Raw genomic sequence first — 21,826 nt, 5'->3', positions numbered from 1 at the left:
CCAAAATGTCATCAATGAACACAATTACAAACCTATCAAGCATCGGTCGACAAACTCTATTCATCAAATCCATAAACGCGGCCGGAGCATTTGTTAATCCAAACGGCATAACCACAAACTCATAATGACCATACCTTGTTCGAAAAGCCGTTTTAGGGACATCTTCTTCCCTCACCTTCAATTGATGGTAACCCGACCTTAAATCTATCTTTGAAAAGAAACTAGCACCTTGTAGTTGATCAAACAAATCGTCTATCCTTGGCAACGGGTACTTGTTCTTAATAGTGACTTTATTCAATTCTCGATAATCAATACACATTCTCATAGTTCCATCCTTCTTTTTCACAAATAAAACCGGAGCTCCCCAAGGTGAACTACTAGGACGTATAAAACCTTTATCTATCAAATCTTGTAATTGAGTCATCATTTCTCTCATTTCCGACGGGGCTAATCGATAGGGAGCTTTGGCAATTGGCGTGGCCCCGGGTATCAAATCTATTCTAAACTCTACCTCTCGCTCGGGAGGTACACCGGGCAATTCACTTGGAAACACATCCGGAAACTCGTTAACTATTGGTACATCATCTAATTCAACAACCTTTTTCGAATCATCAACAACATGTGCCAAAAACGCACAACACCCATGAGACAAAAATCTTTTAGCCTTAGCATATGTGCATATAGGAATTGCACGCCTAGCTCGTTCCCCATAAATCCATATAACTTTTCCACTTGGTGATTGAACTAACACTATTTTCTTACGACACAAAATTATCCCCTCATTGTCATCTAGCCAATCCATGCCCACAATTACTTGAAATTCCCCCATTTGCATGGGTATTAAATCAATGACAAACTTTTCATCATCCAAAATAATTTCACACCCCTTAATGATACTATACACCATCACGGTCTTATTATCCGCTATTTCAACCTCTAATGGGTGTTCTAACATACTTGGGGTCATATTAAAATGCTTACAAAAAGAATTTGATACAAACGACCGCGTAGCACCGGAATCAAACAAAACATGCGCAGGTAAAGAGTTTACAATAAAGGTACCTGACACCACATTTTGGGACTCCTTCGCTTCGAGTGCGGTAATCTGATGAGCTCGGGCCCTTGGTCGGCTATCACTAGTCTTCGGTTCCGTCTTAACCTCTTTCTTAACACTACCACTAGCTAAATCCTTCTTGTATTCCGGACATTCGGCTTGAAAGTGACCTTTCTCAAAACAATAATAACATTGCTTACCTTTCTTAGGACATTCGGCGGCCCTATGTCCCGGCTTTCCACAAGAGTAACAATCGGAGGTACCCGCTTTACATTCACCCGTATGATTTTTACCACATCTAGTACACAACTTGGCTTCTTTCCCACCGCTCTTACCCGACACAAAACCCCCTTTTGACTTGTGCGGGGATTCGGAACCAAACTTACCCTTCTTCGGACTAACATTATGCATCGCCTTAGAGTCTTGATCTAACTTCCGTTTAAACGCCGCCTTCTTCCTAAGTTCATGCTCTCTAACAAGTGCTCTATTCATCATCTCGGCTAAGGTCTTATAAGTGCTCTTGTCGATAAATTCACTTATCTCGGGATTTAACTTTTCATGATAATGATCCATCATCAACTTGGGACTTGACACGAAGTCCGGACAAAAACGAGACTTGTCATTGAACTCAGCATTAAACTCGGTCACCGACTTACTTCCATGCTCTATATTCATAAACTCGGATTTCAACCTACTAACCTCGGCGGGCGGAGCAAATTGAGTCATAAACATTTCACGGAATTTGTCCCATGAGAAACTTGTAGCCACGTCTCGCCCATGAGACTTAACTATAAAATTCCACCACTCATAACCACTACCCTTCATTTGATGTGCCGCGTAAATTACCTTTAAATGCTCGGGGCATTCACATAACATAAAAGTTTCTTCAATTTCGTCTATCCACCTTTGACTAACGATTGGGTCAACCTTACCATGAAACTCGGGGGGATGGCAATTTGCAAAGTTCTTGTATTCAAAACGATCATCCTTCTTCTTTGGGGCTTCTACCTCTTCTTGTCTTACCCCACTACCGCCTTCACCTCTTAAGGTAGGGTTATTAGCAATAAGAGTCTTTAACTTCTCATCTAATTGATCATTGATCAATGTCTTGATCTTTTCTAACAAGGTTGGGGTATAACGTATCAAGGCTTGCCCTATTTGCCCCGAAATGTCATTTGGCATGTTAACTTCTTCCGATTCGTTTTGAGAGTCTTCTATAGACTCCGTGGATGGGGTGCGGACGTACTCATCATCCTCATCTTGACCTCGGTTTGGTGATACAATAGCCATTCTGAAAATTACATTCAACCCATTAGTTCAAATACCGGTAACACCATTATTCATCAAAACCAAACAATCTGAAAGAATTCCTAACTCGATTCACCATGACCATAGTAGACGTCCATTGTACTAGAATGAAGTAATAGCAATGGCCTGTTGTTATTACACCATTTCATTACACATCTAGTCTACCACGACATCATGGCTAGCGAGTATCAAACTCCTTACATAAACCAATTCGTAATCTTATTCATTATTTTATGGGTCTTGTCAATGACTCTACCCTATGGAGCATGGCACAACTATACGACTTAAACACTTATGTAAGTCCTAAACCGCTTATCCTTTCACAACAATGGTTTAAGCCTAGATAATCCCTATCGTGGGTTATCCAAGTCCCTTAAACCTCAGCTCTGATACCAACTTTTAACGCCTTGATTCGAGTAAAATTTTTTTTTTTTTTTTTGAAAAGTTAAGTTACTGGCCGGACAAGGCATTTGCCGCGGCGCGACACAACACATAAAATTTTTATCTCCTTAACCCAACTTCTGTTTTGAACCTTAGTTCATTGCCGCGGCGCGGAGCCCTTGGCCGCGGCGCGACATAACACTGGTCCGGGTGCCTGACCTGCAACATTTTACTTAAACCAACTTTTGCACATTTCATCATTCTCAAACACATTTAAAACAGCATAATTCATCCACCAACATAAAGATTCAGTTTCTAATATCTTAGACCATCCATAAACAACATTTAGACTTCAAAACATGTTTTCATACTCCAACCATCATTAGGTCCCAAGTTTGACAACAACAAACATGACTCATACCAAAACACTAGGCGTTGATAAGCGGTAACCATGGAGCGTGTTTACAATAAGGGACTTGCAATACCACTTACTCTAATGCCAATGCTCCTCAAGTGCTTCACACGGGTTCCTTACCTTCACGATGGACTTTAGTACCTAAAACATAAAACATCATGGGGGTAAGTTTTTACACTTAGTGAGTTATAGGAAAGTAATAAAACACAAAACACAAAACATTTGGGCACAAATCATAACACTTATCCTTCAACCCATTGGTTGCTTGCATACATTCGGATCCAATTTATTCATACCATAGACATGACTTACTAGGCCGAACCTAGTAATCATGCCTAAGCTAACCATAGACATACTAAATATGCCTAAGCTATCATCATCTCATACATAGACACTTAATGTGTCTAAGCTAACACAAACCATAGGCGAGATTACTAGAAATGTAATAACCTTGCCTAAGCTAAACATCAACCATAGATACAACTATTAGGTTAACCCAATAGTTCTATCTAAGCTACATAACTAGTGCACTTAGTCGTTTCTCTCTTGCACGGATGCAATCCGAGAACACTAAGCCACTCTTGACCCGCCCATATTACCCCCTATGAACTCACCTTGCTTAATTGAATTTCCTTGATCACTTGAAATCTCTTTTCCTTGATTAGCACCTATACATGAGCTAATCCCATTAATCACATAACTCAATCAAAAACACAACTTTCTTGAATCATTACATCTTTTCATACTTACACACACATTTAACCCCCTAATCACAACAAGCATACAAGTAGCCTTAAAATCTCATTTTTCCTAAGATGACAATGTTACCAATTCAACATCACATTTTAATCATGTACATTACTAACTCATCCCTTTTAGCTCTATCATGCAACTTTTTCTTTAATCCTTTCATTAATCATCAAATGTGCATAGTAATCCAATTTCATTACTAACACCATTAAATTATCAAATTATCAATTTCTATAACTTACAACTATAACAAAAGTTCATACATGAACATCCTTCATCACAATTTCTAGCTAGAACACATAATCATCTCTTTGAGACGTTTTAACAAACACTTGGTGTGCATGACTAGAAACTTAACTAGAACATCACCAAATTCACCATATTCATAACAAAAAAATCCATCATGCAAGTCTATACATAATTCCTCTTCCAAAATCAATAACAATTACATTCTAACTCAAACAATTGTGCACAATTCAACAACTAGCAACTATTTAAGCATAAAACTCATCATAAACACACCATATAAGCAATACTTGGACACAAAATCCATACCTTGACTTTTAGAGTTTAAGAACCCTAATTGTGCACAAAGAGAGTGAAATTGGAAGATTAGAGCTTGCTAAAGTGATTAGGGTGTCTTAGATTTCACTAATTCAAGATTGCATGAGTTTAATTTTAACAATTGATGGATCCTCCTCTTCCCTTTGCAAATGTCGACACTCACAAGAACTCCAGGAAGGTTTTCTGTATTTTGCACTTAATAATTTATTTTTCCAGCATTTTAATCCCTTTTATATAAAATAACTTTGGCTTATTAGCAATTTCTACCCTCCCCACCACAACTATGGTTAGAGAAGTCCTTATTCTTAACTTTTCACCCTTAGTCCTTCCTAACTTAACCAATAAACTTAACCTTTATCCATTTAACATAAAATAACCTTTACCATTTAATTTCTTAGCAATAAAAAAATTTACATAAAATAATACCTTAAATATTTGGGATGTTACAATATACCAATAATACATACATCTAAAAGCTGTGTATTGTACGAGTACGAATACGGGTGCATACGAGTAGAATTGTTGATGAAACTGAACGAGGATGTAATTGTAAGCATTTTTGTTAAGTAGAAGTATTTTGATAAGTGTCTTGAAGTCTTTCAAAAGTGTATGATTACATATTAAAACACTACATGTATATACATTTTAACTGAGTCATTAAGTCATCGTTAGTCGTTACATGTAAATGTTGTTTTGAAACCTTTAGGTTAACGATCTTGTTAAATGTTGTTAACCCAATGTTTATAATATCAAAAGAGATTTTAAATTATTATATTATCATGATATTATGATGTACGAATATCTCTTAATATGATATATATACATTAAATGTCGTTACAACGATAATCGTTACATATATGTCTCGTTTCAAAATCATTAAGTTAGTAGTCTTGTTTTTACATATGTAGTTCATTGTTAATATAATTAATGATATGTTTACTTATCATAATATCATGTTAACTATATATATAACCATATATATGTCATCATATAGTTTTTACAAGTTTTAACGTTTGTGAATCACCGGTCAACTTGGGTGGTCAATTGTCTATATGAAACCTATTTCAATTAATCAAGTCTTAACAAGTTTGATTGCTTAACATGTTGGAAACATTTAATCATGTAAATATCAATCTCAATTAATATATATAAACATGGAAAAGTTCGGGTCACTACAGGAAGCTCTTAGTATTCACCTGAGAATAAACATGCTTTAAACGTCAACAAAAATGTTGGTGAGTTATAGGTTTAACCTATATATATCAAATCGTAACAATAGACCACAAGATTTCATATTTCAATACACATCCCATACATAGAGATAAAAATCATTCATATGGTGAACACCTGGTAACCGACATTAACAAGATGCATATATAAGAATATCCCCATCATTCCGGGACACCCTTCGGATATGATATAAATTTCGAAGTACTAAAATATCCGGTACTTTGGATGGGGTTTGTTAGGCCCAATAGATCTATCTTTAGGATTCGCGTCAATTAGGGTGTCTGTTCCCTAATTCTTAGATTACCAGACTTAATAAAAAGGGGCATAATCGATTTCGATAATTCAACCATAGAATGTAGTTTCACGTACTTGTGTCTATTTTGTAGATCATTTATAAAACCTGCATGTATTCTCATCCCAAAAATATTAGATTTTAAAAGTGGGACTATAACTCACTTTCACATATTTTTACTTCGTCGGGAAGTAAGACTTGGCCACTGGTTGATTCACGAACCTATAACAATATATACATATATATCAAAGTATGTTCAAAATATATTTACAATACTTTTAATACATTTTGATGTTTTAAGTTTATTAAGTCAGCCGTCCTCGTTAGTAACCTACAACTAGTTGTCCACAGTTAGATGTACAGAAATAAATCGATAAATATTATCTTGAATCAATCCACGACCCAGTGTATACGTATCTCAGTATTGATCACAACTCAAACTATATATATATTTTGGAATCAACCTCAACCCTGTATAGCTAACTCCAACATTCACATATAGAGTGTCAATGGTTGTTCCGCAATATATATATATATAGATGGGTCGACATGATAGGTCGAAACATTGTATACGTGTCTATGGTATCTCAAGATTACATAATATACAATATAAGTTGATTAGGTTATGGTTGGAATAGATTTATTACTAACTTTCACGTAGGTAAAATGAGTAGTTTTTATCAATCTTGTTTTACTCGCCATTTCTTCATTTCTAATCCGTTTTGAGTGATTCCAGTGGCCACGATTTCGTATTGAACTTAAATTTATGAATCTAAATAGAAAAAGTATAAGTTTATAGTCGGAAATACAAATTACAAGTCATTTTTGAAAGAGGTAGTCATTTCCGTCGAAAGAACGACATCTTGATGACCATTTTGAAAAACATACTTTCACTTTGAGTTTAACCATGATTTTTGGATATAGTTTCATGTTCATAAGAAAAATCATTTTTCCAGAAGTATAGCTTTTAAATCAAAGTTCTTCTTAGATTTTAATTATCCCAACCAAAACAGCCCCCGGTTTTACTACGACGGCGTATATCCAGTTTTATGGTGTTTATCGTGTTTCCGGTTTTTAAATCATTAAGTTAGCATATCATATAGATATAGAACATGTGTTTAGTTGATTTTAAAAGTCTAGTTAGAAGGATTAACTTTATTTGCGAACAAGTTTAGAATTAACTAAACTATGTTCTAGTGATTACAAGTTTATAACGTTGAATAAGACAGCTTTTTATGTATGAATCGAATGATGTTATGAACATCATTACTACCTCAAGTTCCTTGGATAAACCTACTGGAAATGAGAAAAATGGATCTAGCTTCAAAGGATCCTTGGATGGCTTGAAAGTTCTTGAAGCAGAATCATGACACGAAAACAATTTCAAGTAAGATTTTCACTCGAAATAAGATTGTTATAGTTATAGAAATTGAATTAAAGTTTGAATATGATTATTACCTTGTATTAGAAAGATAACCTACTGTAAGTAACAAAGGTTTCTTGATCTTGGATGATTACTTGGAATGGATTTAGAAAACTTGGAGTAAACTTGCAATCTTGGAAGTATTCTTGATTTTATGAAACTAAAACTTTTAGAATTTATGAAGAACACTTAGAACTTGAAGATAGAACTTGAGAGAGATCAATTAGATGAAGAAAATTGAAGAATTAAAGTGTTTGTAGGTGTTTTTGGTCGTTGGTGTATGGATTAGATATAAAGGATATGTAATTTTGTTTTCATGTAAATAAGTCATGAATGATTACTCATATTTTTGTAATTTTATGAGATATTTCATGCTAGTTGCCAAATGATGGTTCCCACATGTGTTAGGTGACTCACATGGGCTGCTAAGAGCTGATCATTGGAGTGTATATACCAATAGTACATACATCTAAAAGCTGTGTATTGTACGAGTACGAATACGGGTGCATACGAGTAGAATTGTTGATGAAACTGAACGAGGATGTAATTGTAAGCATTTTTGTTAAGTAGAAGTATTTTGATAAGTGTCTTGAAGTCTTTAAAAAGTGTATGAATACATATTAAAACACTACATGTATATACATTTTAACTGAGTCGTTAAGTCATCGTTAGTCGTTACATGTAAATGTTGTTTTGAAACCTTTAGGTTAACGATCTTGTTGAATGTTGTTAACCCATTGTTTATTATAACAAATGAGATGTTAAATTGTTATATTATCATGATATTATGATATATAATATATAATATATCTTAGTATGATATATATACAGTTAAATGTTGTTACAACGATAATCGTTACATATATGTCTCGTTTCGAAATCATTAAGTTAGTAGTCTTATTTTTACATATGTATTTCATTGTTAATACACTTAATAATATATTTACTTATCATTTAACATAATTAACCAAGTGTATCAATATCTTAATATGATTCATATGTACCTAGTAAGACGTTGTTATAACGATAATCGTTATATATATCGTTTTCGAGTTTCTTAAATTAATAGTCTCATTTTTATGTATATAACTCATTGTTAAAATACCTAATGAGATACATACTTATAATAAAATCATGTTAACTATATATATAACCATATATATGTCATCGTATAGTTTTTACAAGTTTTAACGTTCGTGAATCACCGGTCAACTTGGGTGGTCAATTGTCTATATGAAACCTATTTCAATTAATCAAGTCTTAACAAGTTTGATTGCTTAACATGTTGGAAACACTTAATCATGTAAATAACAATTTCATTTAATATATATATAAACATGGAAAAGTTCGGGACACTACAGGTTCCCCTTAAAAACTAACCATTTTCTTTTGTCTTGTGTCTTGTGTAACATGGTAACATGTGGTATTTGGATAGTGGTTGCTCAAGACACATGACTGGATGCAAAGAGCATCTTGTAGGGTTTGTTGAAGAGAAAGGTCCTTCTGTAAGATATGGTGATAATTCAGTTGCAAAGACTATTGGTTATGGTACTGTTATAGCTGGAAGTGTTTCATTTAAAAAAGTTGCTTTAGTTGAAGGGTTGAAGCATAATCTGCTAAGTGTGAGTCAAATTGCTGATGAAGATTGTGAGATCAGATTAAGGAAGAAAGCTGGTATTATTTATGATCCTAAAGGAAGGCCAACACTTGTAGCCTGGAGATTTCAAAATGTGTATATGCTGGATCTAGATTCTGTTGATGCTGGAATTGAAACATGTCTGTACTCTCAGACTATCCCTGAACTTAATTAGCTTTGGTACAAAAGGCTGTCACATCTCAATTTCAAAAACATTAATGAGCTTTCCAAAAAGAAGCTTGTAAGAGGTCTGCCTCAAAAGCCTTTCAAGAAAGATAAGTCTTGTTCTGCTTGTATTATGGGTAAACAGACCAAAATAAAATTTTTCTCAAAAACCCTAGCTACTATTAGTGATCCACTTCACATGCTTCATATGAATCTGTTTGGTCCAATGAACACTAGTAGTCTGGGTGAGAAAAGATATACTCTGGTAATTGTTGATGAGTATTCTAGATTTATATGGGTTATTTTCTTAGCTGCAAAAAGTGATGCTCCCGAAGAAATTATTAATTTGATCAAGAGAGAGCAGGTTCAAAAAGGTGTTCTTGTTAAACAGTTGAGAAGTGATCATGGTACTGAGTTCAAAAATGTTACATTAATTGACTCTTGTGAAGAGTCTGGAATTGGTCAAAATTTCTCTGTTGTTAGAACTCCACAACAAAATGGAGTTGCTGAAAGAAGAAATAGAACTCTTATTGATGCAGCCAGAACCATGTTATGTTAATCAAATGTTGCTCTAAGGTTCTGGGCAGAGGCAGTTAATATAGCATGTTATACTCAAAATAGGTCCTTGATTGTGAAGAAACATGGCAAAACTCCCTATGAGTTATACCATAAAAAGGTGCCTACTATTCATTACTTTCATGTATTTTAGTGTAAATGCTATATTTTAAATCAAAGAGATCAGCTTGAAAAGATGAGGCCAAAATTTGATGAAGGTATGTTCATGGGATATTCTTCTGTATCTAAAGCTTATAGAGTATATAATCAGAGAAGAATGAAGATTGAAGAATCCATTAATGTTTCTTTTGATGAAAGTTCTATAGAAATGGATCAGTCATCCAGCACTGAGCAATCTGCACTTGGTGAATTGTCAAATTTAATTTCTGGAAACAGTGTTCAGACTCTGGATTCAGAGTCTGAGTCAGATGAACCTAATTTGTCTGGGCTGAAAAATGATTCTGCAGATAATTCTCATACAGAAGAAGTTCCACAAGAAGATGAGTCTGTTGTTATTCAAGAGGGTGATCAGTCATCAAATACCACCTTGGATCCTGCTGTTCCTACTAGAAAATCATCTAGAAATATAGTTCCTCCAAAGCATCTTGAGGATTATGTTGTGGATCCTACTGGTTTGCCTAAACCTAGCTCTTCTTCTCAGACACCTGTGTCTGACTTTGCTATTGCAAACTACTGCTTCTTTTCTTGTTTTCTTTCACTAATTGAGCCCAAAGATGTATATGAAGCATTGGCTGACAATAATTGGGTTGAGGCTATGACTGAAGAGTTGACAAAATTTAAAAGGAATGATGTATGGGAGTTGGTTCCAAAATCTGATGGTAAAACTGCAATTGGCACTAAATGGGTTTACAGAAACAAGGTTGATAAAGATAGTATTATGATTAGAAATAAAGCAAGGTTAGTGGCTCAAGGGTATAGATAAGAAGAAGGAATAGATTATGATGAGACTTTTGCTCCTATTGCTAGAATTGAAGCTATTAGACTGTTTCTGACATATGCTGCACACAAAGATTTTAAAGTGTTTCAAATGGATGTGAAGAGTGCTTTTCTGAATGGTAAATTGCAAGAAGAGGTATATGTGAAACAACCTCCTGGTTTTGTAAGTAAGAAATTTTCTAAGCATGTTTACAGATTAAAGAAAGCATTGTATGGTCTGAAGCAAGCTCCCAGAGCCTGGTATGATACCTTGTCAACATTTCTTCTAGAAAAGAATTTTTCCAGAGGAGCCATTGACAAGACTTTATTTATCAAAAAGGACAAAGGTGATGTGTTACTTGTTCAAATTTATGTTGATGACATTATTTTTGGGTCTACTAATCCACACTTAAGAAAATAGTTTTCTGACATTATGTCTGAAGAGTATAGAATGAGCAATTTGTGTACTTTAAACTATTTTCTTGGATTGCAAATTAAACAGAGTTCTGAAGGCATTTTTATTAACCAAAGTAACTACATTTCTGACATGTTAACTAAATTTGGTTTTAAAAATTGTTCTACTTTGAGAACTCCAATTAGTGTTTCTGAAAAGCTTGATAAAGATGAATCTGGAAAACTCACTTGTCAATCAACCTATAGAGGTATGATTGGATCTTTGCTATACTTAACTGCTAGTAGACCTGATATAATGTTTGCTACATGTCTTTGTGCACATTACCAATCAGATCCTAGGGAGTCTCATTATAAAGCTGTGAAAAGAATTTTTAGGTACTTAAAAGGTACCCCTAACCTGGGTCTTTGGTACTCCAAAGACTCAGGGTTTGATCTAATTGGTTACACAGATGCAGACTATGCAGGTTGTAAATTAGACAGAAAAAGCACTTCTGGTGGATGTCAATTGCTAGGTAGAAAATTGGTCAGCTGGTCTAGTAAAAAGCAGAATTCTGTGGCCACTTCCACAGCAGAAGCTGAATATGTTGTTGCAGGAAGTTGTTGTGCTCAATTACTTTGGATGCAACATCAACTTTTGGATTTTGGGTTAACATTAACCAAAACTCCAATAATGTGTGATAATGAAAGTGCAATTGCTATTACTGAGAATCCAGTGTTTCACTCCAGAACCAAGCATATTGAAATCAGACATCATTTTATATGGGATTGTGTTGAGAAGGGCAAAGTGTTTTTAAAGCATATTGGTACTAAAGATCAATTGGCAGATATTTTCACTAAAGCACTTCCTGAAGAAAGGCATTTTTATCTTCTTGGGCAACTTAGAATGTTAAATCCATCAACTGAAACGTTGTCCAGTGATGATACTCTCTAAATTGTTGTTGTAAAAAAAAAAAAAAAAAAAGTGTATAGAGTCTGGATTACTTCATTTTCAGAGTCTGGGTGACATCAAATTATTCAGAGTCTAAAAATATTTACTCTATTGTTGTATTTTTATTGTATATTGGTTTCCTTATTTGGTCCTTAAAACTTTCCTTACTTATGTTTGTCTAAAGTAAAAGGGTTATTTTTAAAGGGGGTAAAAGGTAACTTTTTAGGGGTTAAAAGTAACTTTTTAAAATTTTTCCAGGAGTATAAATATCCCTCCTCTTCTTCAAATCGATTTCAATTCAAACCCTAATCCCTCTTTCGATCATCATCTTCAAAATTCCCTCAAAACTCCAAAATTCTCTCCTTTCCATAAAGCTAAATGGCTCGATCAAAGTTCATTCCATTCGTTCTTGTGCCCACTGCTAACATGGTTCGAGCTACAGAGATCAAAGGGAACAAGGATGTTATGGTTTCGGCTAACAACAGGGTTGCATGTGATACGATTCCAATAAATTTTTCTAACGAAGGTTATGAAGTGTTGATTCAGTTTATGCACAATCATCCTCTGAAGGATGCTTTCTTTAAAACGATGACTATGTTTCCAGAGTTGCTAGCAGAATTCTGGTATACTTGTGTTGGAAACAGGGAAGCACGAACAATCACTGGTACTTATCGCAATGGTAACAATACTTTAGTTCTTACTGAGAATCATTTAAGATTAGCTTTGAATCTTCCTATGCGAGATGATTTTGTTAGAATTGTATCAAGGTCTACTGTGAGGTCTTGTTTTACTTTCGTTGGTCAACCTTTGACTGACTCATCTGTTAAGATAGGTATGTTTTCACCCAGGTGGATGTTTGTGTTGTCTAATGTACTTAGAAGCTTGAGTTTTAAGTGTGGGAGCTTGATTGAGATTAATGCTTTTGAGGCTTATTTGTTTCATGCCATAGTAACAGGAAGAAAGATTGATTTTACACGTTTGTACTTTAATGAGTTGTTGGTTCTTACTGAAAAGACTCCTAGGGATCATAATGTGCCATTTATCAGGATTTTGAGTCTTATGATTGAACAAGCCATGACTCCAGCTTTATATGAATGGCTTAAGGTGTTTCGTGTGTATGAGTATACAGCTTTTCCAGAGTGTAGTACACGAATGTTTCACAGACATATTGTCAATGATGAAGAAGTTGCTCTCACACCAGCTATGATGCAATGGGTTAATATTGGCAATGCTGACCAACCTATAGTTCCTGGACAATCAGGATCTGCAGGGGCATCTTCTTCAGGGTCTGAGCAATCAGGGTCTGCAGAAGATCACAATAATGGTCAACCTATTATAGAGTCTGAGCAATCAGATTCTACCCCCAGAAACTCCACCCCATGTTGTTCCACAATTTGAGCAGGCTGAAGGTATGAATGAGGAAAACCAGCTTAATTCTAACCCACCTTCTCCCACTGCTAATGAACAAAATCTCCAATTAACCAACCTTATGAGCTCGCCAGCTCATATTGAGAATGTCTCCATACTTGAAAACCTAGATGATTCAGCACTCATGGATTCACATCAACAATCCATTAGGCAAGGTGCTACTAGTGCTGCTCCATCACCTCTGCTAGGGGTCGATGAGGGGAGTACTTTGACCCAACCTAAACCTGTTAGGTTAGTGAGCTTGGATTTTCATCTTACAGTTGCTGAGAAAACCCACTCAGTTAACTTAAATACAGAAGTCCCAATCCTGGACTCAAGCAACCAAATCCAAAACTCAGCTACAATGGCCAAGCCTACTATTACCACAGACACAAGTCTGCCACTCTTCCCTCCAAATATTCCATCCTTACACTTACTTGCACAGGCTGCCAATGTTTCATCCATGTCACAGGATGAAATACAAGTCTCCAACCCTTCTATGTCCAAGGATCGCCCTACTTTTCAACAGGAAGGTTGTGAGGACATGCCAACATTACCCCTAACCATTGATACCACTTCACAGGCTGAGGCACCAGTTAATGTGGTTGGCCTGAACCAGGCTTTGACTACTTTGACTAAGAAGTTTGATGACAAGCTTTTGGGTGTGCAGTCTCAATTTGATAAAATTAATCTCCACTTGAATAATAACTTTGTTTCTAAAGATGAGTTGTTGGAGGTCAGGCGGATGGTTGGGGATATGCAGGGTTTAGATGGTTCAAGTGATGCAGTGGTTGTGAAAGATATTGGTAACATATTGAATGCTTTGGAAAAGAAGATGGCAGGTGTTGATGAAATTAAGGAATGTTTTACAGGTTTTACTTCTGATGTTAAGTCCCTTCAAGAACAACAAACTGAGATTTGGAAGTTTTTGTCTACTCTCCCTTTGGATGATGTCAAAAAGGGGGAGAAAAGGAAACGATTAGATGGTGAAGGCATTGAGGGGGAGTCATCAAAGAGAGCTCAGGTTGAGGGGGAGCATCAGATTCAGGGGGAGGATACTGATAGAGGTGTTGATTCTCAGATAGTTGTTGCTGGTGATATTCAAATAGGTGGTGTTGGTAATGTTCAGGAGAATGCTGTTGTTGTTGCTGCTATACAAGGTAATTTAAGAGCTCAGATGAACAAAAGATTTAAGTTCAGAAGGTATGAAGGTGATGTGGTCAAGGTTGAGGTTGATAAATCAGAGTTTGAAGGTGTAACTTTGTTGCTAACTATGACACACTTACCTGATAGGAGGTTAAGAGTTAAGTTGAACCAAATTGTTCGTTTAGGGTTCTGTGAATGGAAAGGGTTAGCTGTGTGTATCCAGGAGTGTGCAGATGATCAAGCTATAGTGCAAGAAGTGTTGAAGAGGGTATCTATGTTGGTACACTTAGTATTTGAAGAAGGGTTTATAAGTTTCAAGGATTATGAAATATTTTGTGGGATGTTTGATCTTGAGATGAAGGAGAGGAGAGCTAAGGGACATGTTGAAAGGTATGCTGTCCCTGAACATTTAGAATTTGTTGATGATAAGTATGTTGAGTATTTGGATGCTTTGATGATCAAGACAAATGGAAATCAAAGGATGTTGATTAGGGTTGAACAGTTTGAAGGAGCTAGTATTGAGTTGTTGATCAGTTTGTTAACCAGATGTGTGACAGAGCAGACTTATCCTTTTAGAGTCAAATTGTTGGATCATTTGTACAGCAAACTGTCCATGTTGAAGAAAATTCATTTTATGAAGAGCAAGTGTAAACTGATTGAAAAAGAGTATGCAAAGTTGAAGAAGTAGGTGATCAGGTTGTTTTGACATCATCAGATAGGGGGAGATTGTTGGGAATTATAATCTGATGAGTCAAAGTATTTAGCAGTTTTAGAGTCTGAGTTTTAGAGTCTGAGGTTGCAGACTCTGGTGTTTCTTAAGTCAACGATTTGAAGATTTCTTGATGGCTAAGCTAAGGAAGATTATGGAGATATGTTTAAATATTAAGAAGATATGTTTTGATTCGGTGTTATCTCCAGAAGATTAAATTTAGAAGTGATTTGCATATTTGTTAAATATTAAGTTTATCTTTTCCTTATTTTTAGCCAAGTTGTTTTGGAAACCAAATCTCTAGATTTGGTGTTAATCTGTATAAATAGGGATGTACGGTTTGCTTTCTGATTGTATCTTTTGGCATGATCAATATTATCAAACATATATTTCATATCGTGTTCTCTCAATTCTTGTACTTATAATTCTTATTTATTGTTCAATTGAGAGTCTGGTGTTCATAGATCAAATACTGTGAACTTATAAAATTTAGTAGTGTCCTATAGAATTTGATAAATACATAGTATAAAACTTTTTCACACTAGTGGAGTCATAGGACCCCACCGTTAATAGGATACATTCGACACTGTATATGAGAGACTAGTAAAATCTATCAATAGTTAACGTTTGGGACTACTGGCAACTGAATTTTCATTATCATCAAAATTTAAGTTTAAATAAATCTTATGAGTTCATTCAAAATAATATTTTCTAAATTTCTTTGTTTTTTAAGGCAAGAAAACTATCATATATAAGAAAGGATATATACAGTATGTACAAGAGGAAACGAAATAGACCGAAATACAAGTATATACGACATAGACAAATTATCTTTAGGTGCTTGAACTAGACTAGCGAATATATCAATTTCAGATCTTTAAAACGATCATGAGATGAAATAGATTAGGTTTATTAACCATTGATGACATTCTAAAGCGCATTTTTTGCACATCTTTAAAATCCACTCAAAGCTTTTAACTTGAATTTCCGATAAGATTAAAGAATGATCCCATCTTTTACCTTGGAAGACTAGCTGTTAGGAAGAGGGGATCGCCTGGACGTTGGGAGATATAAATTTGAGAGAAAAACAACTCTATTACTCACAAGAATAGATTTACAGAGTATTACAAAACTCTTAAAAAAAACTCTCAAGCTCACACACACTCTCTAGGTTGTGATTACACTTCTCTGAATGATTTGGGATGATTTACAATTGAGGTTTGCACCTCTATTTATAGTAAAAATTCTATGGCGGTGGAAGGGTGTGAACGGAGATGGTGGACGGCCGTCATCGTGTTCATCTTTGCTTCTTCTACATGGTGTTCAAAGAAGGCTACTTTGAACATCTAGAAGGTGAGCTTCTAGATTGTAGGCTGGAAACTTTCAATTCTCCCCCTCCAGCCGAATCCACGAACATTCCAGTTATGTCTCTGCATAACTCCAACTTCTCTCGAGTCACCACCTTTGTTAACATATCTGCAGGATTCTCCTTTGTATGGATCTTCACTAGTCTCAACAGTTGTCGATCAATTACCTCGCGTATCCAATGATAGCGAATATCAATATGTTTTGTACGAGAATGGTACATGGAGTTCTTGCTCAAATCTAGAGCACTCTGACTGTCACAATGTACCTTGTACTCCTTTTGCTTGATTCCAAATTCTTGGAGATAACGCTTTAACCACAACATTTCTTTTCCAGCTTCTGCGGCAGCAACACACCTCTGTAGTCTTGACTGCCATGAAACAGCTCCCCCTGCAAAAGTGTAAATGAATCCTGAAGTAGATTTCCTACTATCAGGATCTCCGGCCATATCTGCATCTGTATAGCCTTCCAAGATTGGATCAGCTCCCCCGTAACAAAGACATAGATTCTTTGTACCTTTAAGATATCTGAGAATCCATTTTACTGCCTCCCAATGCTCTTTCCCGGGGTTCGAGAGAAAACGACTCACCGTTCCCACTGCATGAGCAATATCGGGCCTTGTACACACCATCGCATACATCAAACTTCCAACTGCTGAGGAATATGGTACTGACGACATCTCCCCGATCTCTTCCTTGGATGAGGGACAAGAACTCTTGCTTAACTTGAAATGGTTAGCTAATGGAATGCTAACAGGTTTGGCATTGTTCATATTGAAACGTGAAAGCACTCGTTCAATATACTTCTCCTGAGATAGCCATAACCTTTTATTCTTCCTATCTCGGGTTATCTGCATTCCCAAAATCTGTTGAGCCTGTCCTAAGTCTTTCATGTCAAAAGACTTAGAGAGTTCCTTCTTCAGCTGGTTGATCTTCGTTGCGTCTTTCCCTACGATCAAAATATCGTCTACATATAGTAGAAGAGCAACGAAATCTCCTTCAGAAAACTTCTGAATGTAGACACACTCATCTGTTGCAGTTTTCTTGTACCCTTGACTCACCATGCAAGAGTCAAACTTCTTGTACCACTGCCTAGGTGCCTGCTTTAAACCGTACAAACTTTTCTTCAGCTTGCATACGAGGTTATCTCCTGAAACCTCAAAACCTTCTGGCTGCTCCATGTAAATTTCTTCATGTAAATCTCCATGAAGAAAAGCTGTCTTTACATCCATCTGTTCAAGCTCCAAGTTCATACTTGCGACCAATCCAAGTATGACTCTAATTGAAGTCATCTTGACTACTGGTGAAAATATCTCGTCAAAATCAATCCCTTTCTTCTGTTGGAATCCTTTGACTACAAGTCGTGCTTTGTATTTCACCACTTTTCCACTACCATCCTTTTTCAGTTTGAACACCCATTTATTTTTCATTGCCTTCTTCCCGCGTGGAAGTTCTACAATCTCATAAGTTTGATTTTTCTGCAGAGAATCCATCTCATCCTGCATTGCGAGCAACCATTTTTCTTTATCCTTATGAGTTACTGCTTCATGAAAACTCTCCGGTTCTCCATCTTCAGTAAGTAGAAGGTACTCGGATTCTGGATATCTACTCGATGGAATCCGACCTCGTTCAGATCTACGAACTTCTGGAACATTCTGAGGAGATCCACCATCATCTTGACCTTGTGATGGTTCTGGAACGTCTGGCAGATGGGGTTGTGGCTCCCCCTGCTCGGCACCGTCATTTTCCTCATTATCTTCTACTTCTGGAATTTCTTCCTGCATTGAAAATTCATTTCTCATGAATGATTCCGTTGTTGCCTCTGGCACCTGAGCAGCAACATTTGTCTTCTGAGATATTGTGAGCTTTTCAATATCTTCTATTGTCTGGCTTTCATGGAACACCACGTCCCTACTTCTGATCACCTTTTTCTCCTTTGGATCCCATAATCTGTATCCAAATTCTTCATCTCCATAGCCTATGAATATGCATGGAGTGGTCCTTGTATCCAGCTTCTGCCTGAGCTCCTTGGATACATGTGCGTACGCCAAACATCCAAATACTCTTAAGTGAGAGTATGATGGATCCTTTCCAGACCAAAGTTTCTCCGGAACTTCAAAATTCAGTGGTACTGATGGAGATCGGTTGATCAAGTAACATGCGGCTCTGACTGCTTCTCCCCAGAATGGCTTTAGCAGCTTAGCCATACTGAGCATGCTCCGAACACGTTCCATGATTGTTCGGTTCATTCTTTCTGCTATACCATTATGTTGAGGGGTACGTGGGACCGTCTTCTCATGTCGGATGCCATTTGATCTGCAATAGGCATCGAACTGCCTGGAAGAGTATTCACCGCCGTTGTCGGATCGAAGACACTTTAACTTCTTTCCTATCTCACGTTCTACCATGACATGGAACTGTTTGAAGTAATCGAACACCTGGTCCTTCGTCCGTAAGAAATATACCCACACCTTTCGAGAAGTATCATCGATAAACGTCAGAAAGTATCGATTGCCGCCAATTGATTCAACCTCCAAGGGACCGCAAACATCAGAGTGTACCAGATTGAGTAACTCTGATTTTTTCATTGAAGAGGAATTAAACGAGACTCTATGCTGCTTACCAAACAGACAATGATTGCAAGAATCTAGTGCAGCATCCTTGTCTACATTGATAAGCTCCTTCTTTATTAGGGTAGACAACCCTTTCTCACTCATGTGACCGAGTCTCTGGTGCCATAAATTTTGCGAAGCCTCCTTTTCTGCAACATTAATACTGTCTGTGCAGATCTTCACATGAGTCTTGTACAGTGTGCCACAAATGTGTCCTCGAGCGACTATCATAGCGCCTCTTGACAATTTCCATGTGCCTTTACTGAAATGACTATCATAGCCCTGTTTGTCGAGAGCTATCCCAGAAAGTAAATTCAGCCGAAGATCTGGCACATGGTGGACATCCTTCAGAGTGATTGTGCTCCTAGAACTTGTCTTTATCCTGACATCTCCAATTCCGACAATCTCAGCGGAACTGGAATTTCCCATCTTCACAACTCCAAAGTCACCAGCTTTGTATGTTGTGAAGTATTCCTTGTATGGAGTCACGTGGTAGGAAGCTGCAGTATCTACCACCCATTCTGTTTCTTCTCGTGAGACGTGAAGGCATGTCTCATCATGGGTTGAACAATAAGCTACATCACCAGAGATAGTCACTAATGTTTCTCCACCCTTATTCTTCGGCTGTGAACTGCTTTGACCTTGTTCCTCTTTTAATCTATAGCAGTTCTTCTTCATATGTCCCTCTAATCCACAATGATGGCATTTATATGTTGGTTTTCTGCCATCAGCTGACCTGCCCCTGCTCTTACTTCTGCCTCTCCATTTATTTTTGCTACTCATTCGCTGTCTCCCCCGATTCTCTGTGACAAAGGCATGGGTCTGATCTGTGCCCATGTCCTTTCTCCTTGCCTCTTCACTGAATAGGGCATCCTTGACCATTGACATGGTAAGTTTGCCATTCGGTGCTGAGTTGCTGAGTGTTACTACCAGCGTTTCCCAACTATCGGGAAGGGAACTAAGTAGCAGTAGCGCCTGAACTTCATCGCCAAACGGCATCTCTACAGACGATAACTGGTTGACCAAGCTCTGGAACTCACTGGTATGCTCGGCAACTGAAGTTCCACTTTTGAGCTTCATGTTGACTAAACGCCTCATCAGCAGGGCTTTATTCCGAGCAGTCTTGGCCTGGTACATGTCCTCCAACTTTTTTCAGAGGACATATGCGTCTGTCTCTTGTGCAACATGGTGGAAGACACTATGATCAATCCATTGACGGATCTGACCAATAGTTTTTCGGTTTGATTTCTTCCACTCTTTCTCTTTGGCAGAATCAGGGTTTATACCCTTCAATTCAATAGGATCGAACAAATCCTTACAGCTGAGGAGATCTTCCATTCGAGGTTTCCACAGCGTGTAGTTTGTGGCTGTGAGCATAATCATAGCTCCGAAAGATGATGTTGACTCTTCTGTGGACATTATCACCTTACAAATAATTTTTCAACACAAACGGGGTTGAATTGTAGAAAACAGAGATCACCGTTACGTCCGGAACGGTTGAAAATGGTGGAATAGACACTTCGCGGCTTAAATTCCACTTACGGGGCAAAATTATAATTTTTATAAACTTCAGGGACCAAAAAAATGAAATTCTGAAAATTTCAGGGACCAAATTGTAAAATTTCAGAATTGCTACAGTGATCGTCTTCTCCGGCGAAAATTCCGGCACCGGTCGTCTTCTCCGGCGAGAGTCCGGCGAGTTGACCAAACTTTGACCGCGTTTTCTGGGCTCGTTATAACTCCGTTTAAGTGGCCGTTTTTTGCGTTGGACTCGGTTACACGAGACGAATCCAATGGTACACTCAAAATTAAATTTTGAGAAAACTTCAGAAGACCCAAAAACTCAACCAACGTCTCTAACCAAGCTCTTGATACCACTTGTTAGGAAGAGTGGATCGCCTGGACGTTGGGAGATATAAATTTGAGAGAAAAACAACTCTATTACTCACAAGAATAGATTTACAGAGTATTACAAAACTCTTAAAAAAAACTCTCAAGCTCACACACACTCTCTAGGTTGTGATTACACTTCTCTGAATGATTTGGGATGATTTACAATTGAGGTTTGCACCTCTATTTATAGTAAAAATTCTATGGCGGTGGAAGGGTGTGAACGGAGATGGTGGGCGGCCGTCATCGTGTTCATCTTTGCTTCTTCTGCATGGTGTTCAAAGAAGGCTACTTTGAACATCTAGAAGGTGAGCTTCTAGATTGTAGGCTGGAAACTTTCACTAGCTTGTTCCTACTTGCCCAAATGGTATATCCGACTACCTAACGAGTTGCTTGCCATATAACTTTTCTGTTAGAGCTGTTGACGAAGTCCGGACTGGACATGAAAGCGTCTTCGAAGTCCAAATTTATGGTTTATCTACAAAAGAAATTTCATATGAGACATTGTGTTATAAAGTAATTTGATTTTATATGTTTGAACTTTATTATACTTTGTCATTAAAATTGTTGTTAAATATTATTTTGTAACATCATCCACTAAAATTCCTAGCCCGGCTTCTAGTTAGGGTAGTTATTATTTGGAAGTG

This window comes from Rutidosis leptorrhynchoides, chromosome 5 (genome assembly GCF_046630445.1).
Source record: "Rutidosis leptorrhynchoides isolate AG116_Rl617_1_P2 chromosome 5, CSIRO_AGI_Rlap_v1, whole genome shotgun sequence".
NCBI lineage: Eukaryota > Viridiplantae > Streptophyta > Magnoliopsida > Asterales > Asteraceae > Rutidosis > Rutidosis leptorrhynchoides.
Note: the sequence above shows the minus strand (reverse complement) of the source record.